A 10,577-nucleotide genomic window follows, 5' to 3' on the forward strand; every position below is an offset into this window, starting at 1 on the left:
ATTAAATGTTCCCTCCTGGTGGAATGACCTGCCCAACTCAATCCGAGAATCTGAGTCCCTAAAAACACCTCTCTTCCATCTTTATTTGACCCTCTAACTCTAGCACTCTCTATTCTAATTCTATTCTTTAAAAAAAAAAAAAAACTTTTAGACTTGCACTCTATTGATTTACTAACTGCTTGTTTTCTTAAAAAAAAAACTAACACTAGCTTCTCTATTTTTTTCTATCTGTTTTCTTTTTATTTTTTATACAATTAACAAAAAGCAAAAAAGGGCCTCTATCTTGCTCTATTCTTTTTCTATTCTATCTGTTTTTTTATTTTTATTTATTATACAATAAAAAAACAACCTTGCTATGTGTACTGTGTTAGGCTTAATGAGCTGTGCCATAGCACTTGCATATCATTGCTCTTTTGTTGATTTTGATTGCTTCCATTGTCCTCATTTGTAAGTCGCTTTGGATAAAAGCGTCTGTTAAATGACTAAATGTAAATGTAAATCGCACCCAATACCCTTACATAGTTCACTATTTGAGGGGACAGCCATTTGTAATGATGTCTAAAACCATAGTGGATATTATAGAGTGCACTCATTAAGGAGTATATAACCAGTGTTGGGGAAAGTTACTTTTAAAAGTAATGCATTAAAATATCGCGTTACTCCATATAAAAGTAACTAATTACGTTACTTAGTTATGTAAAGTAATTCGTTATGTTACTTTTGCGTTACTTTTTAAATCTGGGCAGGGCTTGCTTGCTTGTTTTTAATATATAAAGTTCTGTTTTGCAGAAGTAAAAGCCCTTTCACACCAAAAGTGAAATGAATAAGCCTCAGGCTGAAGGAAATGTAAATTCACGTCTGTGCAGTAGAATGCAGGAGAAGAAAGTTTAACACTCTTCAGCAATAAAAAAATGAAACCCAAATGTTGTTGTTTATCTAAAGTCATTTTTGCTTATTAGTATGGTTGAATTAGATCATCGAAGGTCATAAGCGAAGACACTGGTTAATAAAATGGGATTAAATACATCAAGTATATTTAAAATATTTAATTATTGCAGGTTTACATCATATCCTGAGTTTGTATTTGACTGTTTTTATTCATTTTGAGGAATACTGAATCTGTTTTTGTGCAGGTGAGATGAGTAAATACATGTTGACATTTAGTCTAGAACTACAGTAACATCATGTTCACACTCTGTACTTACTCCCGATTTCTCTCAACATGGCAACACGAGAGCTGTCAGTCAAGACATGGGAAACAAAGTAACTGGCGTTACTGATTTGAAAAAGTAACTCAGATATTTCCTTCTAAATTAAAAAGTAATGCGTTACTTTACTAGTTACTTGAAAAAAGTAATCTGATTACGTAACTCGCGTTACTTGTAATGCGTTACCCCCAAACGGGCAGTTTCTAGAAAATACCACTGTGCACTCTGAGCGTCATAGTGAATTAATTCCTGTGTCTGACCAGAAGATTGTGTCTGCCGCACTGCTGGCACTGTCCAGATGTCTAAATTTGTTCTGGTTATCATTTACTCATTCTTTGGACTATATTAGTGGAGTAGGGAATAGTGAATGCAGGTGATTTCGAATACAGCCATTGTCTTTATAAATGAGTCACTCACTCAACCAGTTTGTTCACTGTCCACTGTCAATGGACAATGCAGCATTTATTGTCAACACAACAAATTTGTGTGTAAAACCTTAAACAATGCAAAATCTGCGTTGAAATTTTTTTTTGTTTTACTATTGTGCAAAATTTCGGTAAATGTGATTGTGGATAGGACTGGGGACTTGTTTTGAGGATGTTACTGTTACAGGAAGAGAACTCAGAATCCAGTTGCAAGTGAAAAGTGATTTATTGTGACAATAAACAGTGAAGCTGGGTCGCAAGCCAAACGTGATGATTAAGGTGAGTAGCCGTGAGCACACGGGGATTACGAAATCCCGACCCGATCCAGCTAGGGGAGTGGAATCCAGCGAGACTTCGATGGGTTCCCAGACTGGACATAATCCGAGACAGAGGACTGGAAACAATCCGAGGCAGAGATCCGCCGGGCACACAGACTCTTTGCGCTTCCTGATTCCAATTGCACTCTGCCGCCAAAGTGCAAAACTCGATCGCGTAATCAGTCACAGATCGATCTCCCAGGCGTAACTCCGCCAACTCCCGCGCCGCCTCCCTGCCGGACGCCGCCCGATCAAAGACTTTCCTGAGTTCATCCGAAAAAGACTGGAATGACGAACAACACTGATGCTTCCGCTCCCACACCGCTGTTCCCCAGAGCGCCGCACGTCCAGTCAGCAGCGTGATAACAAACGCCACCTTGGACTCCTCTGTGGGAAAAGATGAAGGCTGGAGAGCAATATGAAGTGAACAGGTCGCTAGAAATGATCGACACAACAGGGGCTCACCGGAGTAGACTGTTGGAGGCGGTAGGCGGGGCTCAGCCCGCCGGCTGGGAATCTCCACAGGTGAGGCTGTAGCGTAATCGAGCGCAGTGGGCCATTGGGCCATTTCAGCCCGTAGCTGACGAAATTGGGTGGTTAAATCTGAAACTTGCGTTATTAGCGTCTGTACCGCTCGACCGGTAGCCAGGATCTGCTGTTCCTGCTGCTCCATGCGAGCACTGCTGCCGGAAAGAACGTCTCTGAGCTCCGCTGCACTTGCTGGATCCATCCTGGTCAGATCGTTCTGTTACGGGAAGAGAACTCAGAATCCAGTTGCAAGTGAAAAGTGATTTATTGTGACAATAAACAGTGAAGCTGGGTCGCAAGCCAAACGTGATGATTAAGGTGAGTAGCCGTGAGCACACGGGGATTACGAAATCCCGACCCGATCCAGCTAGGGGAGTGGAATCCAGCGAGACTTCGATGGGTTCCCAGACTGGACATAATCCGAGACAGAGGACTGGAAACAATCCGAGGCAGAGATCCGCCGGGCACACAGACTCTGGAGAGACAACAAGCATGAGCCAGGACAAACAACGATCTGACAACATGCAGCACAACACACGAGACAGATAAAGACAGGACAGAACGAGCGGCAGGTGCAGCCGCGCTGATTAGCTCGTCAGCCCCTTGGTTGCCGGAGCAACGCTGATGAGCAATCAGACAGGTAACACAAACAGGCACGCAGTAATGAACACACGGATCCATGAACCGTGACAGTTACACATTGAATTGCTCAAGGCCCTTGCTGCATGTTCTCTCAGATGAAAAGAGAGTGTCATATGTTTTCTGAGAGTGATGAAATGCTGTAAAGGAAAGGTTGTGCAGAAAGCCCTTATACGGAAATGGGTGTGTTTTTTTCAAATGACTAAACTCTTTTTGTGAAAAGTTCTCCTGTGCGTACAAGTATGGTATGAAATCATCCACTCATTTATTAGTGAATGAGACACGTTTTCTTGGATTGCACCACTAAATTTCGGCCTCATGCCTACGGCCAAATGATGTATGTGCATAGCATACTTTTGCATGTGTGATATTGCTTTAATTGATATATTTGATATTTATAACATAATTTGTGAATTGTAAGCCAAAAGCAGGAACTGAGTCTGACAACAGGATTTAAGTTGCAGCTAGTAATAACACAAAGTCGCTCTGTCTTTCAACTTCTGGCTCTGGAATCTGGGACAAAGCTCATCAAATGTCTCTGTCAAAACTTAATGGACATTTCCAGTACACCCTTCAAAAAGAGGACGTGAAGCCTAACAACTGCAGTCAAAAACAACATCGCAACGCGTTCAGAAAACACTGTGATCCTTCATAGCCCAAATTCAAAATGGCAGAAAGGAGGCATCCTTGAAAGTCTGTTAATCCTGCAGCACTTTGGCATCCTGACTCCATCACGCTCATCTTTGTGATGGACAGCGGACATAAGCGGAGGTTAGGCCAACACTTTCCTGATGTCATCTCCAATTCAGGGTCCATTTCTCAAGAGTCTGCGTCATATTGCCTCCATGTGTGGATTCCAGCGACATGCTGAGATTTTAGGGATGAAAAAGGCAGCCTTTCACATAAACACATAGTATAAATAAATCATTAACCTGATGACAATCAAACAAGCAAGAAACATCGATTGTCTAGAGTGACAACAGACACAAGACGGCACTTAATGTCCTCGAAGTCTAGCACTCAAGGGAGCTGAGAGACCATTGTGGGCAGGCAGATTTGAAGTCTAGATGAGGACGTCAGGACACTCAGAAACCATTTGATCAGCTTAACTAAGAGAAGTGGCAGAGATTGACAGCTGAGGCTGTTTTGTGGCTGCAGATAAAGTATTCAGTAGTTGTGTGGCCATCGGGAGGGGGTAAAGTGGCAAACAATGTCCACGGGACGCACTTAGATGTGGACCCACTGACTGAGAAAGTGCTGTGGTGTGTTGAAACGTGATGAGGTGCAATATAGACGGCCCATTGTCAGTTTACTCGACTGTCACTTTGCTAAACTCTAGCACAGCATTGTTCTAATAGTCATTTCTGTCGTAGCATGTCTTTGGACTCCGTATTTACTGTGCTGATTTTGAGGGGAAATCAGTGGAATTCTTTAAACAGAGCTATGAGTACTATAGTCAAATTTTAGAAGATGGCAGCGAAATGTATTAAACTGTACGATTGGCATCAGTTTCATGCAAATTTGCATAGCTTTCTGTAACTTTCTGTGTGTTGATCCCATGTAGGCCTGGCTTTCAGATACAAACATAATTACACTATTTTTAAGAGATATTCCACTCAAAATTGAAAATTCTGTCATTATTTACTTACCCTCAAGCCATTCCGAGTCTTCTGTAGAAAACAAAGAGAAGATATTTTGAAGAGCTCAAAATATCTCTGTGTATTCCTCAGAAGAAAGAAAGTCACTTCAGTTTTGAACAACAGTAAATAAATAAACTTTTTTTTTTCTTGGGTGAAATATCCCTATAAATGTATAGCTGACCTTCAAGCAAACAGCACATTTCTCGAACAACAAGTCACAAATATCAAGATTGTTACATTATATAAGTGTTAACCCCCAATCGTCATCTTAAACAGTTATTTCTACCTGATTTAAACCATTAAAATTGTATAAATTAATGTGTTTAGGTTGATTTAGCAAAATGAAATAATATTTTCGAGTTGAATAAAACCAGTTAATTTTTAATATTGTCAGGTTACCATTTCTGTCAATGTAATGTAAAGGTTTTAAGACATCATTGAAGGTAAATATCATAGTTCCACTTAGTTTTAGTCTTAAACTTTACCTTTTTAAATCTAAATATACACAATAACTGTGAATCAGATGCATCATGTGAATGATGATTTCCAATTAAAGGAGTACTTCATACTCTCATTCAACTCTAAATAAAATAGAAAATGCATATGTGAACTTGCAGAGTGACTAAAACCAGCATAATTTAAATGTAGCTTTTAGCTGATTATTTGTTTAATTCATTTCCCTAGATGGAATTTTTGGTATGTGTATTCTATCAGCGCATGTATTTCTGAATGAGGGGTTAAATTCCCCAACAGAGGGCACTATTACACCTCCAAATACACAATAAATGAGACTTCACATTCCTGTTAGGAATTCCACCCTTTTTATCTTGTTATATGTAATTTAAAAAAAAGACACAAAATTAATTGTCATCTACTGTATATTTGTTCCCCTTGCAAACAACAACAACAAAAAAGTACTCTTGCAGATAGTGATAGTGAAGATAGTGAATCATTAAAATATTCTTATATAATGGTATTTACATTGTACTCCAAAGCACCTGTTTTTAAAGATGCATCAAGTTACTATTGTACATGTCCAAAAACATGGTGGTACCATGGTACATTTTAATAGTCATAACACACACACACAAAAAAAACAAAAAACAAAAAACAAAACAATGTGCAATCATTTGTTTAATTCATACATACAGAAAAAGTAGTAATAAAACAATATTTGCTTAGCTTTAACAGCTAGAGAAAAAAATACAAGCAATGAAACATTTTAAGGTTAAATCATATGTGCAAATTGCAATTTTTTGCATAAAAAGGACTCTGAATAAAAGTGCATGTGAAAAACTTCCAACGAATTGCACAGTGTTGACATTGCATAGTTTAGAACTCTACAAGACAGAAATATTTGCATTTGCATTGCATTTTTAATAAACACAGACAAGCAGAAACACACAGACACACATACACAAACTCTTTCATAATATTTAAGACAATTGTTTCCATATGGCACACACAAAGAACAATGGCAAATTATGTATTGTTTTATACTTTTTTTCAGCTTTGTTTTGTTATAGTAGAAAGCAAAAGAACATACTGCACCGTGTCCGTGACCACGCACAGTGATTCGGACTGCATTTGCCATGGGAAACTCAGCTGAGTAAACAAGCTCTGTCCATTATCGTTCATAAAACCTGACAAATAGTTCTGGATCGCCAATCTTATCCCAGCTTCAGGTCTGTAACCCTTTCAAAACCCAAAGTCCAAGACATTTCCAACAAACAGGCGCAGTTTCTTAAAATACAGAAATGCACATTTTATATGTATAGCAACACAATTTACTGTGTGCAACCTCTATTCACTTGGGCCTGCCCAATTACAGATGAGAAAACGGTGCCATTTTGTATGTATATATTATAATTGCTCTGAAAAAAAAAAGACCCTAAAAAGTTTCAGAATTACTGTATGTAAATAAAATAAATATAAACTGTATTTAAAAACATGACATACAAGTTTCAATAGAAATTACATTAAGGTATAGGCCTATTTTAGTTGACCATAAATGCTTGTCAATACATTCTGTGAAAAAAGTCCTTAATGGGTCGAAAATTGCTAATTGCATTTAATATAATTGTAAACTTTAATACATTTTCATTTAATTGCAATAGGCATGCATTAAGTGTCAAAAAATATAACATTCATTTCACACTTAAGTATAACGTTTTTAAAGTAAATTCTGTAAGTGCTCTTAAGTGCCACTGGCCCACCGGTGGGCCCAGTGGCTCTCTTTTTTTCGTTGTTTTTTTTCTCTGTCACATATCTTAGTAATAATCATAAATTACATATCATTTGAAAGCTTAAAACCTCAAAATTCATCCCGTGAAAACCATGTTGAAATCGGACGTTGCGTTACCATGGATTTGGTACTTTAAAATCTTTTGGCGGTCTCCTCCCCTTTAGTGGGTGGAGTCAGGTCACATATTACAAAATGTATTATGGTCTTTTAGAATCAAAACTTTTTAGAATCTTGACAAAATACATATTGTCGGAAAGGTCTGAGTCTCAAGATTCCATTTTTGTTATCTCAACTTCAAATTTGGAACATAACTTATTTAGACATAAGGCTTTAATTTTATAGCAATTTTGGATTATTTCGAAAAATAATAATGAAATAAAAATGGTACAGTGCATTTTCTTTACAGTAAATTTAAACTTCTTTAACTTTTTGATACTTTAATATTTTGAAATGATTCCACTTCTGCAATAATCTGCACATTGTCTTCTTAAAAAAGAGTCCAACCTTAGGTCTGCATTCCAAAGCGTTTATGAATTATTACAATTTGAGTTTGAATAGTGCACTTTCACATCTATATTCAAAAATGGGGGGTGGCACTTAAAGGGTTAAACAGTATAATTTCTATAATATGGGTACTTTTTTCATATAGAAAAACATATTTCCATTCAAAATGTTTTATGGTTGAAGATCAGTGCAAAATAAATAAATAATTGCACCAAATCACAGTTTTAATTTTCACACTAAATCATTATTTCTGTGCTTTGTGCAACAATTAGTATATATTCTCTGAAATTTTAAGATTTTAAATGATTGAGTTTGACTAGGGCTATTGCCTATGTAATAAACAACCACAATGAAAAACTGATAAAGTTGTTTTATTCTTGTTAATTCAGTAAGTCATGAGGACAAGCATAGAACAAAAATGGAACTGTTTGCTTAGAATGACAAGAAGAAATCAAAGTGTGGAGTTTCTAAATCAGTCACCTTTAAAACCTTCTGGAAAAATCAGCATCAGGAAATCAACACGGTTGTAAGTACATGCTTTGGCCCTTTAGGGCAAACTGCCCACTGGACCACTCAAGCGGCCCCTGCGTGGCATCATGCCAGAGATTTGTTACAGTACGTCCAAGCTGGAAACAATTGTCGCTGTTATGGACTGTTTACACGGAATTACAATTGCTGTAATGCTCCTTAGCCCACTCAGATCCTTTGTCTGAACAGCTGCCTGCAGTTTAGCCTGCCACATAAAAAGCTGGCAGTGTTTTAAGGGTGGAGTGTTCTCTTTGACTTCTCAGTTTCTCGTGTCGCTACTCATTTCCAAGTTTGACTGATAAACAGACAAAGATACAATAAAAAGAAAACAAACTTTATCTTAAAGGGACAGTTCGCCCAAATTATTTTCGTATCACCTTCATGTCGTTCCAAACCTGTATGGCTCTATGGATCACAAAATAAGATATTTTCAAGAATGTTTCAACTGTTTTCGTCCATACAACAAAGGTCAGTGGGGTCCAAAAGTGTGAACATACAAACACTGAAACATTTTCTAAAATTCCTTCTTTTGTGTTGACATGAGGTGGAGTAAATTATGACAGAATGTTCATTTTTGGGTGAACTGTCCCTTTAAGTTAAGCATATGAGGGAGGCTCCTTCTTTATTAAGTCACAGTGGCAGCATTTAGATTCAAAGGGTTATTTCAGGCACAACCAACAAGAGGGAATGCATTCCAGGGCTGTTACCAAAATAAACTGGCTAGTAATGCAAAAATTAACACTTTTTAAGTCACATCTTTTGAGTTAGCTTGTTAGCTCTTTGTTTTTACACCCTTCTTCAGCCTTTTGTTTAGCAAAACTGCTCCACTATCAGGACCATTTGTTGTGATTTCTCTAGAACTATGTGTAAACTGTGTTAAGAGAACAGCAGGAAAATCTTTAAAATATTCCATAAAAAGCCCTGTACTTTTTTTATTCTTTTTTTGGCCTCTTTGTCTAAAGACACAAGATACAAGCTAGTTGCCATAAGAATCTATTGGTTTAAACTGAATTAGTTTAGTTACATTTAGGAGTACAAGTTAATTACTTATTTGTAATGATGAAGTTGGAATTTAATACATTTAAATATATTACCAAAATAATATATTTGACCATTACTGTTACAATTATAATCAAGCACTTTACGTCAAAATGAAAATACTCCTTTAAAGCATGACAACATCTCATTAAAACATGATTTAAAATGTACTTAAACTAAACTAGAACTTTTAATTTGACATGATTAAAAAGTGCACTTTACTTAAGTGTGTTACAAAAAAATAGTCATGAAAGCGTACTCTCTTAAGTACACCTAAGTGGTCTTTTAATTTGTTAATATTATATTATCTGCAAGAACTGAAATATTCTTTGTTAAATAAAGTTTGAAGTACTCTACAAGTGCACATTCAATACAATTAAGTACACTTCTTTTTTACAAGAGTAAAATGTGTCACTGATATGCAAATACACCAGAAAGATACACCTTCACTTTCTGTATGGTGCCACAATGCAGTGAAAATTGTGAACTATAAAGTTTTTATAAAGATCATGTGATCAAAATTTAGAAACAATTTGATGAAAGCTGTTGGATGAGTTTTCAGGTCTGTTGTCAACCAAATTAAACATGGCAAAAGATCTAAGACAACGTTTTACAAGAAACCAAGGGATAAGAGGAAACTAGACCAAATGGCTCAAAAGCAATTTGCTTAAAGATGAAAATTTGAACTTTTAGTGGTTCTAGAGGGTTTAAAGGGGTCCTATTATGCTCTTTTACAAAGTCTTGATTTTGTTTTGGGGGCGTACTAGAACATGCTCTCATGCTTGGTGGTTCGAAAAACGCATTATTTTTCACATAATTTACATTATTAAAATACCTTTCTCCCCAGCCTGGCACAAACGGCTCGATTAGTTCTGGGTTTTAATGAAGGCCCGCCTTTCGAAAAAAACGAAATGTGTTGTGATTGGTTAGCTGTCCCAGCTGTGATTGGCGAACAGCTTAGACGGCGTTTCAGTACTGCCATTACTGTTACAATTATAATCAAGCACTTTACGTCAAAATGAAAATACTCCTTTAAAGCATGACAACATCTCATTAAAACATGATTTAAAATGTACTTAAACTAAACTAGAACTTTTAATTTGACATGATTAAAAAGTGCACTTTACTTAAGTGTGTTACGAAAAAAATAGTCATGAAAGCGTACTCTCTTAAGTACACCTAAGTGGTCTTTTAATTTGTTAATATTATATTATCTGCAAGAACTGAAATATTCGTTGTTAAATAAAGTTTGAAGTACTCTACAAGTGCACATTCAATACAATTAAGTACAATTCTTTTTTTACAAGAGTAAAATGTGTCACTGATATGCAAATACACCAGAAAGATACACCTTCACTTCACCTTCACGATATACATGTTGCCCCTTGGTAATATTATTAGAAAATACGGGATTAGCTTCCACTGTTATGCAGATGATACTCAACTATGTATCTCAACAAGACCAGATGAAACTTCTAAATTATCTAAGCTAACAGAGTGTGTTA

This window comes from Sinocyclocheilus rhinocerous, unplaced genomic scaffold, assembly GCF_001515625.1.
Source record: "Sinocyclocheilus rhinocerous isolate Xijiao unplaced genomic scaffold, SAMN03320098_v1.1 scaffold387, whole genome shotgun sequence".
Classification (NCBI taxonomy): Eukaryota; Metazoa; Chordata; class Actinopteri; order Cypriniformes; family Cyprinidae; genus Sinocyclocheilus; species Sinocyclocheilus rhinocerous.